The sequence below is a fragment of the Camelus bactrianus genome, chromosome 10 (assembly GCF_048773025.1).
Source record: "Camelus bactrianus isolate YW-2024 breed Bactrian camel chromosome 10, ASM4877302v1, whole genome shotgun sequence".
Taxonomy (NCBI): Eukaryota; Metazoa; Chordata; class Mammalia; order Artiodactyla; family Camelidae; genus Camelus; species Camelus bactrianus.
The window spans coordinates 69,329,670-69,343,163 of NC_133548.1; the positions used below are offsets into that span (position 1 = coordinate 69,329,670).

General features: G+C 39.6%; 1 long non-coding RNA gene across 1 annotated transcript; it reads left to right on the forward strand.

Annotated features, from left to right (window-relative positions):
- The first annotated feature begins 731 nt into the window (after positions 1-731).
- LOC141578915 (uncharacterized) lies at positions 732-12,437 on the forward strand. The gene is made up of 5 exons (XR_012509809.1): positions 732-925; positions 4,602-4,672; positions 8,543-9,253; positions 11,518-11,695; positions 12,046-12,437. It is a non-coding gene; the product is annotated as an uncharacterized LOC141578915 (long non-coding RNA).
- Positions 12,438-13,494: the final 1,057 nt, after the last annotated feature.

The following is a 13,494-nucleotide window of genomic DNA, read 5'->3' on the forward strand; positions in this document are numbered from 1 at the left end:
GTTAGTGGTAGTCCTGACTCCTAGTCGAGTGTCACAACATATCTATTCATTTTGTCATTATGCATAATGTATGTTTCTTGGGAGAGCACATGGCTTTTTGACTGTAACATATCAATGGGAAACACCCCAAATAGGCTGGAGTTGAAAAATTTAGTTACTCAGCCATCTCCTAAATCATCCGGTGATTGAGTGCTATGTGTTAGCAAAGGTAGAATTTCCAGATCGATGAATTATATTTGCTCTCTTTACGTACAAGCTTTAATCCTGTGCGGTCACAGGTCAGCTATATTTGAAGACCCGGCACCTTTAGTCAGTGTCAGGCATGTAACAAGCGCACAACGTATGTTTATAGAATAAATAAATACTTACGGGCTTGGATCAGCTGGTATGGAAGTTATATGAGTTTCTGTGATCGTTACATTGAATTGAAGTTAAAAGGCATTCCCTAGATTTTATATTTTTTGATTTCTGGTAATTTTTTTTTTTTTTGGTAATCCAAAGAACATTAGACATTACAAATATTTTAAAAGAATTATAGTAACTCCCTTGAATATTTACTTTGGAAAGGGAGAAAGACGTCTTCTCTTGTTCATCTAAATTGTAGTTTGTGAAAAAAATGAATGAGTAGGATCAAGTTCCAGTCCCTGCCTTTAGAAGTTTCTGCTGTGGGGTGGGGACTTAGAGAGGTAAACACTCTTAAACCAATGCAATAAATGCTTACAATATGCAATGCTACTAACGAGAAGGGAACAGCTAATCCTTCCTATGGAAGGTGAGGAATGATCTGCATAGGAGGTGGCATTTTAGCTGGATTTTGGAGGGTGACTAGGAGTTCCCTTGGGATAGAATATCATAGGAAGAGTGTGGACAGAGAAGAAGAGCCAGGATGGAGAAGAGAGACAGTCTGTGTTGCTGAGGAGGGGAGGTAAGTGGCTGGACAAGCAGATTGGGGTCAAGCTGTGAAGAATCAGCTTTGTAGGCTGGGGAGCTTGAACTTCAAGGGTGTCAAAGACTGTTTTAAAGGAAGAAGGTAGTATTATCAGATTTGTGACGTTGTGAGAAAATGGTGGTGATTGTTCTGAAGGTGGACGGTGGAAAGAGAGATGAGTCTCTGCAGAGGAACATTAGTGAGGCAGACAGATGAAGAAAAAGTTATTACAATAATCCAAGTGAGAGAGAGAGGATGAGGCCCTAGACCAAGAATGACTGTGGGGATAGAGAAGAGAAAGGAAATTCAAGCTCTATAAAGAAGGTAAAATCAATACAAAGCAAAATGAAACAGAAACTTAGGAGCTGATTGGTTGCAGGAGTGAGGAAGAGAGATGGTTTCGTGTATGATAGTTCTGTAATGATGATAAAGACGAGGTTTACGGGAGAAGGAACGAGAAGTAAAATTGTTAAGAGGAACAGGGATTTGGTTGTGGTTAAATCATGACAATTTTGAAGACTGAGTCTGGATATTTTCAGCTGGAAAATCAGATCTGGAGTTCCTGAGGGCGATCTGGACTGTAGATATAGGTTGTGAGTGACTGTTTTTGAAAGTCACTTTTAAAAAAAATTGTAAAATTTGCATGATATCAAATTTACCATTTTAACCAGTTTTAAGTGTACAATTCGGTTGCATTGAGTACATTCACAATGTACATCCATCACTGGTATCTATTTCCAGAGCTTTTTCAACATCTCAGACAAATTCTGTACCCATTAAACACTAACTCTTTCTCCCCCACTGGTAATCTCTGTATCCTGTCTCTGTGAATTTGACTGTTCTAAGAATTTAACATAAATGTATTCATACAATAGTTGCCCTTTTGTGAATGGATTATTTCACTTGGCATAATGCTGACCAGTTTCCCACATATCATAGGATGTATCAGAACCTCACTCCTTTTTATGCCTGAATAAAATTCCATCGTATGGACGTACCACACTTTGTTTATCTATTTATCCTTCAGTGGACACTTAGGTTGTTTCCACACTTTGGCTGTTGTGGATACACGTGCGGTAAGCGTCGGTGTACAAATAACAGTTTGAGTCTCTATTTTCAGTTATTTTGGGTGTATACCAAGAAGGGGGATTGCTTGGTCATATGACAATTCTCGGTTTAACTTCTTGAGGAATTACCAAACTGTTTTCTACAGTGGCTGCACTATTTTAAATTCTCACCAGCAATTCACGAGGATTTCAGTTTCTCCACATCCCTGACATTTGTTATTTTCTGCAAAAAATTTTTTGAAATTATAACCATTCTCGTCAGTGTGCAGTGGTATCTCAATATGGTTTTGATTTGTATTTCTGATGACTAGTGAGTGATGTTGAGCATCTTTTCATGTGCCTGTTACCCATTTGTAAATTTTGAAGAGGTGTCTTTTCAAGTTCTCTGCCCATTTTAAAAACTGAGTTGTTTGTCTTTTGGTTGTTGAGTTGTAAGGATTCGTTATATATTCTGGCTGTGAAGCCCTTATCAGGTGTATGATTTGCAAATGTTTTCTCCCTTTCTGTAGGTTGTCTTTTCCCTTTTTTGCTAGTGTCCTTTGATGCATAAATTTTGATGAAGTCCAATTAATCTATTTTTCCTTTGGTTTCACGCTTCTGATGTTGTATCTAAGACTCCACCACCAAGTCCAAAGTTGTGAAGATTTATGCCTATGTTTTCTTCTAAGAGTTTTACAGTTTTAGCTCTTATATTGAGGTCACTGATTCACATGCTTTATTTTGGATAGCTTTCCTTTTTATACCTTTAATTTTCCCTTGCTGCAGTGTGATTTTCTGCTTTGGTGTTCTGACCACACTGACGGAACTTGTTATCACGTTAACGGAGTCAGTTTCCTTTTTGTCATAGTGAAAAATGACTTAACCTCTCTGTGCTTCAGATCCTTATCTAAAAAATGGTGGTAGTACCCTTCTCTTTGAATCGTGGAGAGAATTAAATGGAAGGATCAAGTATATAAAAGACTTAGTAGCATTTTTGGAGCATGATATGGTCAGAGTTCTATAAATGCTAGCTAGTATGGTTGTCATTGTCATTATATGCTAGGAGTTTTTCGTATTGTAATGCCCTTTTTTCACCTCTATGAACCTAGCATGGTGATCAGATAATTAAGTATAAAAGAAAAACAGAAGTTTAAAAGGTTTTCTTCCAATAATTTGATTGAGGCTGATAATGCCAATGTTTTCTGAGACACAAGGAAGTAACTATTTTAAATATTACAGTTGCGGTGTATTACAATAACCAGAGAAACCTCCTTATCATAGATGCTATTTACTTTTTAAACAAGAAAAGCATTTGTGGTATTTATCAATACAATTTTGGGGCGGAGTGTATGAGCAACAAAACTTCCACAGAAGAAGAATCACAAAGATTAGAATAGAGCAGATCAGAAGTTACAAGTGACACAGCTTTAATTTTAAATGCATGGAAACATTTCATGTTCAGGAGACGGGCATGTGTGTGTATGTGTATGTATTGTATGTATGCTAACATGTTACTGAAGGATACATTTTAATAAAGATTTCTGTCCTAACTGGAGAAAAAAAAACCAAAAAACCACAGAGGAAAAGAAGGCAGTGAAATACCTTAATAGTTGCAGCTGATGATACATCTGGGTGAGAGGCCACCAGACAAAGTGACATTTAAGCCTGTTCTGAGTGGAGTGTGAGCCTCTGCCACAATGTTGCCTCTGAGTGCAGCACCTCCCACCCCCGACCCCAACACACACAGCCCTATGCATCAGCTAATGGAAAGTTCTAGAACTGGGGAAAGAAGGAGCATACAGAGGGAAGGAAGTGAGAAGAAAGTGAAAGAGACGATGAACTGAGTGACCACAGCCTCTGCTTAGGTCCCATTTTTCTTTAAGCTTCCTTCCTCCAGCACCAAAGGGAGAAAGCTAGAACAAAACCGTTTACTCTTCCTGTCTGTCCGTTTCTTTCCCCTCGAACCGTAGCCTGCAGAGATCTAGACCTTGTGTAACCAAGCCCATCTCCCCTGCTTGCAAGAGGAAGGGCAGGGTAACTTTTGAATTGAGCTAGACATTTTAAAACAAAAACATAGCTCCTCACCTGTATCAGGTTACATGAACTATGCTTAGAGTGTCTGTAGAGGTAATTCATATTTCTGTTTGTATTGCTTTTTGTGATTAAAAAAAAAAACAGAGACAAGCAATTTACTTCAGGTTGTGCCTATAACTGCAATGGCAAAACTTACCCTGAATGTAATTTTTGGTGGGACTATTTTTGTTTTTCAATCAATTACTCAGGGAATATTTGCTCTACTCTGTCCTCTCTTCTCCCATATTTATTTACTCATTTATTTAATTGAACTATTGTTGATTTACAATGTTTTGTCAGTTTCTGGTATACAGCATAGTGTTTCAGTTATATATATATATTTTTTTCATTATAAGTTATTACAAGTTATTGAATACAATTCCTTGTGCTGTATGGTAGGAACTTGCTGTTTATCTATTCTGTATATAGTAGTTTGTATCTGCTAATCCCAAACTCCCAATTTATCCCTTCCCCCTTTGGTAACCATAAGTTTGTTTTCTATGTCTGTGTCTATTTCTGGTTTGTAAATAAGTTCATCTGTGTCACTTTTTTAGATTCCACATATATGTGATACTGTTGCGGAAAAATGTGTTACAGCTCAGTTGTGACAGCAACCTGGATCCAGGTGAGAGACCAAGCAACACTCAGAGTCACAGAACTCAGGTTTATTACACCAGCAGGCCCAGGGGAGTTAACACTTCATGCTCTGGACCCCGGCTGTAGCTTGAAGTTTTATAGGCTGCCAGTTTTACACTTTGCAACATCATATGCAAATAAAGTACAACAGAAGTTGACCAACCAGGAACAAGCTTTGTGGAAATAGACCAATCAGGAGTGAACTCCATGCAAATAAAGTACTACAAATGGACCAATCAGAAATTAGGGAAGTGGACCAATCAGAAGTGAGAGTAATAACCAATCAGAAGTGAGAGAAATAACCAATCGGGAGTGAAGGAAATAACCAATCAGAAGTGAGCTCAGGGAACCAATAGAATTCTAGGTGTAAGTTAGCGGCTTTAGAGGCAAAAAGTGAGATAGAGCCTCTGGGCCAGTGAACCAGACGGTGCTAAGAGGAGAGCAGTGGCCCTGCCTAGGGGCCCTGCTGGTCTTTTTATGGGGCTTCCCGCCTCAATACCATATGGGATTTGTCTTTGATTTGTCTTTCTCTGATTTATTTCACCTTGTATGATAATCTCTTGTTGCAAATGGCATTATTTCTTTCATTTTTATGGCTGAGTAGAATTTTATTATCTTTCTACTTTCCTACTTTTGATGGCTCTTTCATTAGAACTATTGTTTTGCTAATGAGTTGGTGAGGAGACATGGCTCACACCTAGAGTTACAACGTAGTCAGTCCCAGGTTGCTGTGGGTTGCACCACACTGTAGTCTAAACCATAATTTTCCAGTAGGATGTAAGTGTTATTGTTGAACCAGGGCTATAGCTTTATATGATTTTTTAGAAATTGAAGTGTAGTTACTTTACAATGTTGTGTTCATTTCTGGCATAGTGATTTGATTATACACATATACATATATATTCCTTTTCATATAGGAATGATCTTTTCATAGGTCTTTTTCATTATAGGTTATTACAAGGTATTGAATATAGTTCTTTATGCTATACAGTAGGACCTTGTTGTTTATCCATTTTATATATATATATTAGTTAGTATGTGCAAATCCCAAACTCCCAATTTATCCCTCCACCCCCACTTTTCCCTCTGGTAACCATAAGTTTGTTTTCTATGCCTCTGAGTTTATTTGTTTTGCAAATAAGTTCATTTGTGTCAATTTTAAAATTTCCACATATAAGTAATATCATATAGTATTTTTTCTTTCTCTTTCTGGCTTACTTCACTTGGTATGACAATCTCCAGATCCATCCATGTTGCTGCAAATGACATTATTTTATCATTTTTATGGCTGAGTAGTATTCCATTGTATAAATATACCACAACTTCTTTATCCAGTCATCTGTTGACAGACATTTAGGCTGTTTCCATGTCTTGGCTATTGTAAATAGTGCTGCTATGAATATTTGGGTGCAGGTGTCTTTTTGAATCAAGTTTCCCTCTGGATATATGCCCAGGAGAGGGATTGCTGGGTCAAATGGTAAGTCTATTTTTAGTCTTTTGAGGAATCTCCATACTGTTTTTCACAGTGGCTGCACTAAACTGCATTCCCACCAATACTGTAGGAGGGTTCCCTTTTCTCCACATCCTCTCTAACATTTATCATTTGTTGATTTTTGAATGATGGCCATTCTGACTGGTGTGAGGTGATACCTCATTGTAGTTTTGAATTGCATTGCTCTGATAATTAACAATTTCACCAGTTTTTGCATTAATGTTCTTTTCTGTTCCAGGGTCCAATCCTGTACACCAAATTGCATTTGAAGTTCATTTTTTTTTTTAAATCAGCAAATAAGCAAGAGAGAATAATAAGAGGAAGGCTGACTAAATGAGCCAATTTGATAATGATAGCGAACGGTCTAACTCTAAATATTCAGAATTTTTAACCGGCAAGTTTTCCTCCTTAGTTTTCAGTGATACTGGTATAATTTTCAGTTCTTTATATTAGGGCGGTATGACATACAAAAGCCAACATTTAAAAAGAAGATTTTTTTTTTTGGCATTTGAATAAGGAGAAAATTCAAATTGAATATGTAGTTTTTATAACACATTGAACTCCATTCCCCCCAAAATCTTTGTTATTAATAAAACTACTATTTGTTGAGTGCCTATTAGTATTTAGCAAGTGCTTTGCATGTGATTTTACTGTCAATCATCACATCAGTGCTGAAAGATAATTATAGTGTGGGAATCTTACTTTTTTGTCTGCTTAACAATTTCTCCTTTTTGTGAACTGCCCCTCTCCAATGTAAGCAATTCTTCGTGTGCTTTCACTGTGGCCCCCACACCATTCTCCAGGGTCTGGATACCGATACAATGATTAGTCCAGGGGTGGGCAGGTGATCCTAGAAGTGCCAGTGAGAACCTTTCCTGGGTTTGACGTAGACAACTGCTGAGAGAGGGATCATACTCTTTTCTCTCTTTTTGGAACACGAGCTATAGCAGCCATGCAAGCTTGGAGCATCTAGTGGCTCTCTTGCTACCACATGGAGAAAAGTTGTCTGAGAATAAACCTGAGCAGACGCTGGTCTTCAGATTTTCAATCATTATTATTTGATCCCTTGGATTCAGCCAGAGCTGGAGATTCTCACTACTTGGATTTCCCAATTATGCAGACCAATAAAATTCCCCATGTATGTGTTTGTTTTTCATTGTGATTGTTTAGGCTGATGTTTTCTGATGCTTTCAACCAAATAATTTCGAAAGGTGTTATTATTTTTATTTTGGCTTCAAGCTTACATAGGTAATAAGTAGTAGAGTTGGGAATCCTGCCTGTCTGTTCAACCCATAATACTTTCAATATTCCATGCTACCTTTCATCCACTAATTCAGACATTTAGTCGCTCATTCTACAGACATCCATGGAGTGTTTGCCTTATGCCATGCACTTCGCTAGGTGCTGGTGCTAGAGACACATGGTGGATTTCTAATCCTAGGCTTTTGTGTCATTGAGATAATCATGGTTATTAACAACGAACAGATAATAAAATGGTTTCACCAACCAGATTACTGTCTGGTCTGATTCCCCCTCTGCCCTGATCCCAGTATGGGTGTGAGAGGCTACCTAATCTTGCTGTGGTAACTGACAGGGGCATGGGCTGGTAGCCAAAGTTCAGAAGATTCTCCAAACCCACTACCACTGCCCTAGATATGGCATTCGGTATCCTTCATTTGGATGGTTGCACAAGTTGTTTTTTACTTATTCATTTACTTACCAAATATTTATAAAGCATGCGGTATGTGGTTGGGCCGCGCGAGGGAACCCATGAAAAATAACAGCTAGACCTTGCCCTCGGGAAGCTGGCAGCTTGGTTGAAATAGACACAAAATTAGAATGCAATACGGTCAGTGCAGTGATGAGGCTTTGCTGAGAGGGAGGAATACAGAGGAGAAATATTTAGCACAGCCTGGTGTTGCAGGCTGATGCACAGAGGGCAGTGAGAACAGACCCATACCTGCAACATCTGATTTAATTATATATTGTTTCAAGTTCCAATTGGTCCCCTTGAGGAATGGTACCATACTGAGGGCTCTGATCAGAGCTGTGGAGCAGTGGCAGCAGCTGGATCAGCCACCCTGGGCTCATGAGTAGCCTCCCTGTCCGTCATCGTGCCGTGTTGTTCACAGGCCCATCACCTTCACGGGGAGGCTGAGGACAGAGGCTGGCTGACCTCCATCGTGTGCGTCATTCCGTCCACACAGGTGTTCAGGCTTCCTCCTCAGTCACTGCTCTCTTTTCGGCACTGATGTGAGAACCAAAGATCGGCACGTTTCGTGCTTCCTTGCATCAGTCCGTTCAGGTGCGGCTTTCCCAGACCTCTTTGTCTTCAGTCTTATAATCTTTCTATCTTGTTCCTTCCAGACCCTGATGAACCAGTCAAGTGACTTGTGATGACGCAGGGGTTTATTGATATTCTTACTTACCATCACTTCCTCCTCCAGACTGATTGACAGCTGCTTATTATCATTCACATCAACACCAAAGGTACTACTCAACGCTCTGCTTACTGGAAGCCTCACCCCTCGTTATTGTCTTTCAGAGTCACCGCTGTGCGAGGCGGGAGTCCAACCGCAGTCCGAGCAGCCGTGAGCGCGGCACGAATTTTTTCCCTTGTCATCACTTGGTGAAGGGGAGCAGAATATGCCACCCCCAAATACGCCTTTTTGGCAAAAGGATTATTTTGACCTGAAAGCAACTGAAAAGAAACAGAGATAAGAAAAGCTCTCTGCCTTTTCCCTGTTTGCCTAAAAGCAGGAGATAAATTCATAAAGTTAACCCCTCCCCCCTCTCTCCCAGGAAGGACAGAGGTTAATCACCCAAGTCAACTCTGGATCCTTATCAGCATCAGAGGAATCTACGTCACAAATTCTACTCCCCAGTCTTCCAATAGTTCCCCCATATTTTTACCTTCCCACAGGTTGCTGCCCTTAGAAACTTAAAGCCCTTCTCCTTGGCTGATCATTTCTCCAATGCATCTTCTCCACCGACTTAGACCATCATCTTTATCCTAAGTTCAGTGGTCCCTGTGCTTTGTCATGTAAATGTTTCCCAGTGTCCAAAGACATAATATAGGTAAGTTAAAAGCAAGAAGCTGAACAAAATGTTTCGTATTATTCCATTTATATAAATAAATACATGTTTAAATAGAAAATATGTGTGTAATAGTGATTTCTTTTGAGGAGGAGAGGGCAGAGGAATACAGCTAAAGGAAGAGCTTCACTTTTTACTTTACAACAAGTAATACAAGACAACATTTATTGCTTGTGGCGGACCCTGTCCGAAAGCTTTCCGTGTTTTATTTTACGTACTCGTGACAACCCCATGAGGAAGGTACTAGTGGTTAACAGTGTAGGCTCTCCCAGGTTTGAGTTCATACCTCAGCTCACAAACAGACTAGACTGTGAGCTTAAAACGAGTTACTTAAACATCCTCTGCCTCAGTTTCCTCATCTGTAAAATGGAAATAAAAGTGGTCCCTAAGTAATGGGGTTGTTGTGAAGGTTAATTGAGACACACGTATAAACTTATTAGAACGACCCTTGACACGTGGTAGATCCTCACGAAACAACTAATATTGCCATTACCATCATCATCTCTGTTTCATAGATAAGCAAAGAGAGTTTTAAGGAACTTGATAGTAAGCAGTCAAGCCAAGTTTTAAACCCAGTCTGTCACCAAAACCTATGCTCTAAATTATTGAGTCAAATTTCCCTCTCAGTTCTCTTGTGTTATTAAATGTTTTGTAAGCATGCTGCTGAAAACAGGGGTTACTTAGTTGTCCTGCAGAAATGAAAACTGTGATAAGAAATGTGAATGGAAAAATAAGTAAATTTTTACAAGATGAAGACAGAATTTTAAACTATCACCTGTGCAAATTTTAAGAGAGTCTTGTAGACATTAAGTGTCTTTTTAAAAAAAGACAGCTTTATTGGAATATCATTTACATGCCACAAAATTCACCTGCTAATTGTGGTTGGTTTTTTTTTTTTTTTTTTTTTTTTTAAAGGATAGTCTTAGAGAGTTTTGTTTTAGCTCATGGTAGACTTTTCAAATTCACTGCCATATTTAGCTTAGGGTCCAATAATTTTTTTCAGTTCAGCCCACTCACAATTATGAAGTCCCTGGGGAATATAGCAATGCATGTGAAAAGTCCCCTGTCTTCCCTTAAGTTTAATAGCTGGTTTTTTTTTTTTGACAGTTTGCATTTGATTATTATTTTGGGCCTCTTTTTCCTCTTGATGTAAATCACGGTGGAATTAGACATCGAGGCGCTGGTTTGTGTGTGTGGCCTTTGGTCATAGATTCAATATTTTTGCCAATGGGATTTTCTTTAGCCTCCTTCTTGGTTTTGAAGAAGCTGCATTCACTTGTGAAGGGAATCTTCTCTAATGTTTACTATATCCCTTGGAAGGAATTCTAACAGGATGTCTCATCCTGGTCATTCTAATCTGAGAATTTCCCAAAGGATTTGTACTGTCATAAAGGTTCCCCTTGGTTGTTAGGAAACCCCGCAAGTTCTCCTTTCCCGGGGCCCTCTTCATCACTGAACCTCCCACACCCCGCGTCTCGCCCTCATCACAGGCTGGCCTGAATTGACATATGCCTCTGTATGTAACAAGCTGAGTTATTTTGTAGTCTTTTTCCTTAGGGACTTGAGTTCAGCATACACTGTGAGCCAGACAGGGAGAATCGGTTGGGGAAACAGAATAGAAGTTACTGGAAGACTATAACTAATTGGGGTGGATAGCACGATACTGGAAAGGTTAACGTGGCCCCCATGACAGACCTGACTACGCCTGTGAGTCCCTCGAGGAGGCCATGATGAGTCTGACTGTGTGTTTGGACTGATGAATGTGGTTTGCTGTCCGACATGCAGGAGGCAACTACCTGACGGTAGAAAGCACACGAACTTTGAAATCAGACACATACTGATTCAAATCACGCTTTTAGCACCTCAGACAGGTTACTGAGCTTCTCTGAGCCTGTGTTCTGACCTTTACAATGAAGTTCTAAAACTTTACGCCTTCTGGTCCCCTGGATCTTAGTAATTTTTTTTTTTTTTTTTTTTTGCAGTGCCGCTAGCCCAAAAGTCCCATTTATTAAGCAGTTAGGTCCAAGGCCACTTCATAATTATGTCTCAGCAACTTAGAAGCTAGTTGAAAACAAAGAATCCATATTCATTGAAAGAAAAATAATATTTTAATTTCATTCTTACATAATCACAATTTCCTGCTAATGGAATGTGGGCACCTGGTGGACATTGAGCACAACGTCTCGATTTTGGGGATAAGATCAATCCACACTGATTTTCATACAGCCCTTGCTTTGTTATCACAGAACCTGTAGAAAATCCAGTTTTGCAGTTTGATGACCTCTAAAGGACTGCAGCATGATCTAACATCGAAACTGTGAACTACCTTGAGCTCCCAGCTTGTCCTGTTTCCAAGAAACGTGGAGTATTGCTGTATCTCCCCTGAAAGTTGAAGCTATCCCAGGAGCCCACTCGCAGCTTGAGGTGTGTTGGTGCGAAGTTTGGGAACCATGGGCTTGAGAGAACTTAGATGCAGGGGTTTGGGAGGGAGGAACGCAGTTTCAGTGGGCAGTGCCTGGCACGTCACAGTAACAGAAAAGAACAACTCTGACTCTGTATTAGCTCTGTTCCTTTGGCTCTAACCCTACGCCCTGTTTTCTAGGTTTAGTTTTGCTGGTTCTGCACCTTTTGTAAAAGAATGTTGCCTTTAGCCTGAAATAGACAGGAGAGCCTGTTCTCAAGGCTCTGACCTTTAAGGGTATTAACACTTTTGCGCTTATATGCAGATAAGTTGCAGAATGGAAAATGATGTTTGTTTTGTTGGAGGTTTACAGGGACACCATGACCTGACCCACGTGGACAGCTGTAAGAACGAAGAATCCTGACACCAAGAAGTTTGCAACAACCAACCACACACCCATCCTCTTTTTAGTATAAGAGGAGCCTGAATTCTGACTTGGGGAAGATGGTTCTCCAAGACATTAGTCTGCCATCTTCTCGGTCTGCTGGCTTTCTGATTAAAGTCCCTATTTCTTGCCCCAGCACCTCGTCTTCCGATTTATTGGCCTGCCGTGCGGGGAGCAGAAGGAGTTTGGACTTGGTAACAAGAGGTGCTCAGTAGGTGCAGCGATAGACGTGCTTGGTGGGGGAAGGAGAGAGAGAATATGGCCCGAACTTGATTCAGTAATTATTCTCTTCAAAATAAATTCCTCTCCATATGCTGAAATGGAGTCCTTTCTGGACGTCCCCTGCCTGTTGACTGACACTGGTTAGGATGCATTCTCTCTCTCTCTTACACACACACACACACATACGCGCGCGTGATAGGTCAGTAGTACCCTGGGGAAAGCCTGGGAATTCTACACAGGCGATCTGCCATGCTGGTTCCTGTAATGTGGGGTAATTACTTGGCCTCTCTGATCCTCAAGTTAAGAGGTGGCATATTGTTACCAGATTTTTCCAGAGATGCAAGAAATTTTGAATACTACATGAAAATCCTGATCTTAAAATAATACTTATTTGAACTATTTAAATAAATACATAAACAAACAGGTAAATAACATTCCTATGTGTCCCAGTACCCTGCAGTTCAAACAAAATATGGCTTTAAGGTTAGATTTTCCCCGTGGACTCCCCGTTTCCAACTCTGAAACTGGCCCAACCCCTTTCCCACTGGTTCACAGAGGCAGGAGAAAACCTAGTGTTTATGGACCATGAAGTGAGTCATTTTTGACACCCCCTTTCTCTGCATGACCAAATTTTTTTCAGTCATAATCAGGAAATGAAATGAATAAGAATACTGACTGGAAGGGAATTGCAGAGAGTGAAATTTTCAGTTCCTGAACATAGTAATGAATAATGTTACAGTTTTTGTTTTTTGAGTCGGAGCTTCATTGTCATTCATCTTTGCACACTTGTTTTAAAATTTATCAGTCTGTCTTTACTCAGTTAGTTGAAGAACACTTTTGACTAATTGAATTTAAAGATTTATTCCACGTGGAGCGACCAATACACAAATAGTTAAGAAAAGTCTTAAACTTAGGAGTAAGTTTGCTAGAATCATTAAAAAATCCCATTTCACATCAATTTCCAGAAATCACAGTGCCGTCCATGTCTGTTTCTTTCGGATTGATTTCAATGTCTTTCATATGTCTCTATAGTGGAAAAAATTAAAAAAAAAAAAACAAAAACAAAACTCCACCTGGTCACAGACAGTGGAATTCAAATTCTGTTTTCTTATTTTTATAATCTTATGTTCCTTATGATCTTGAATCTCCTGTTTA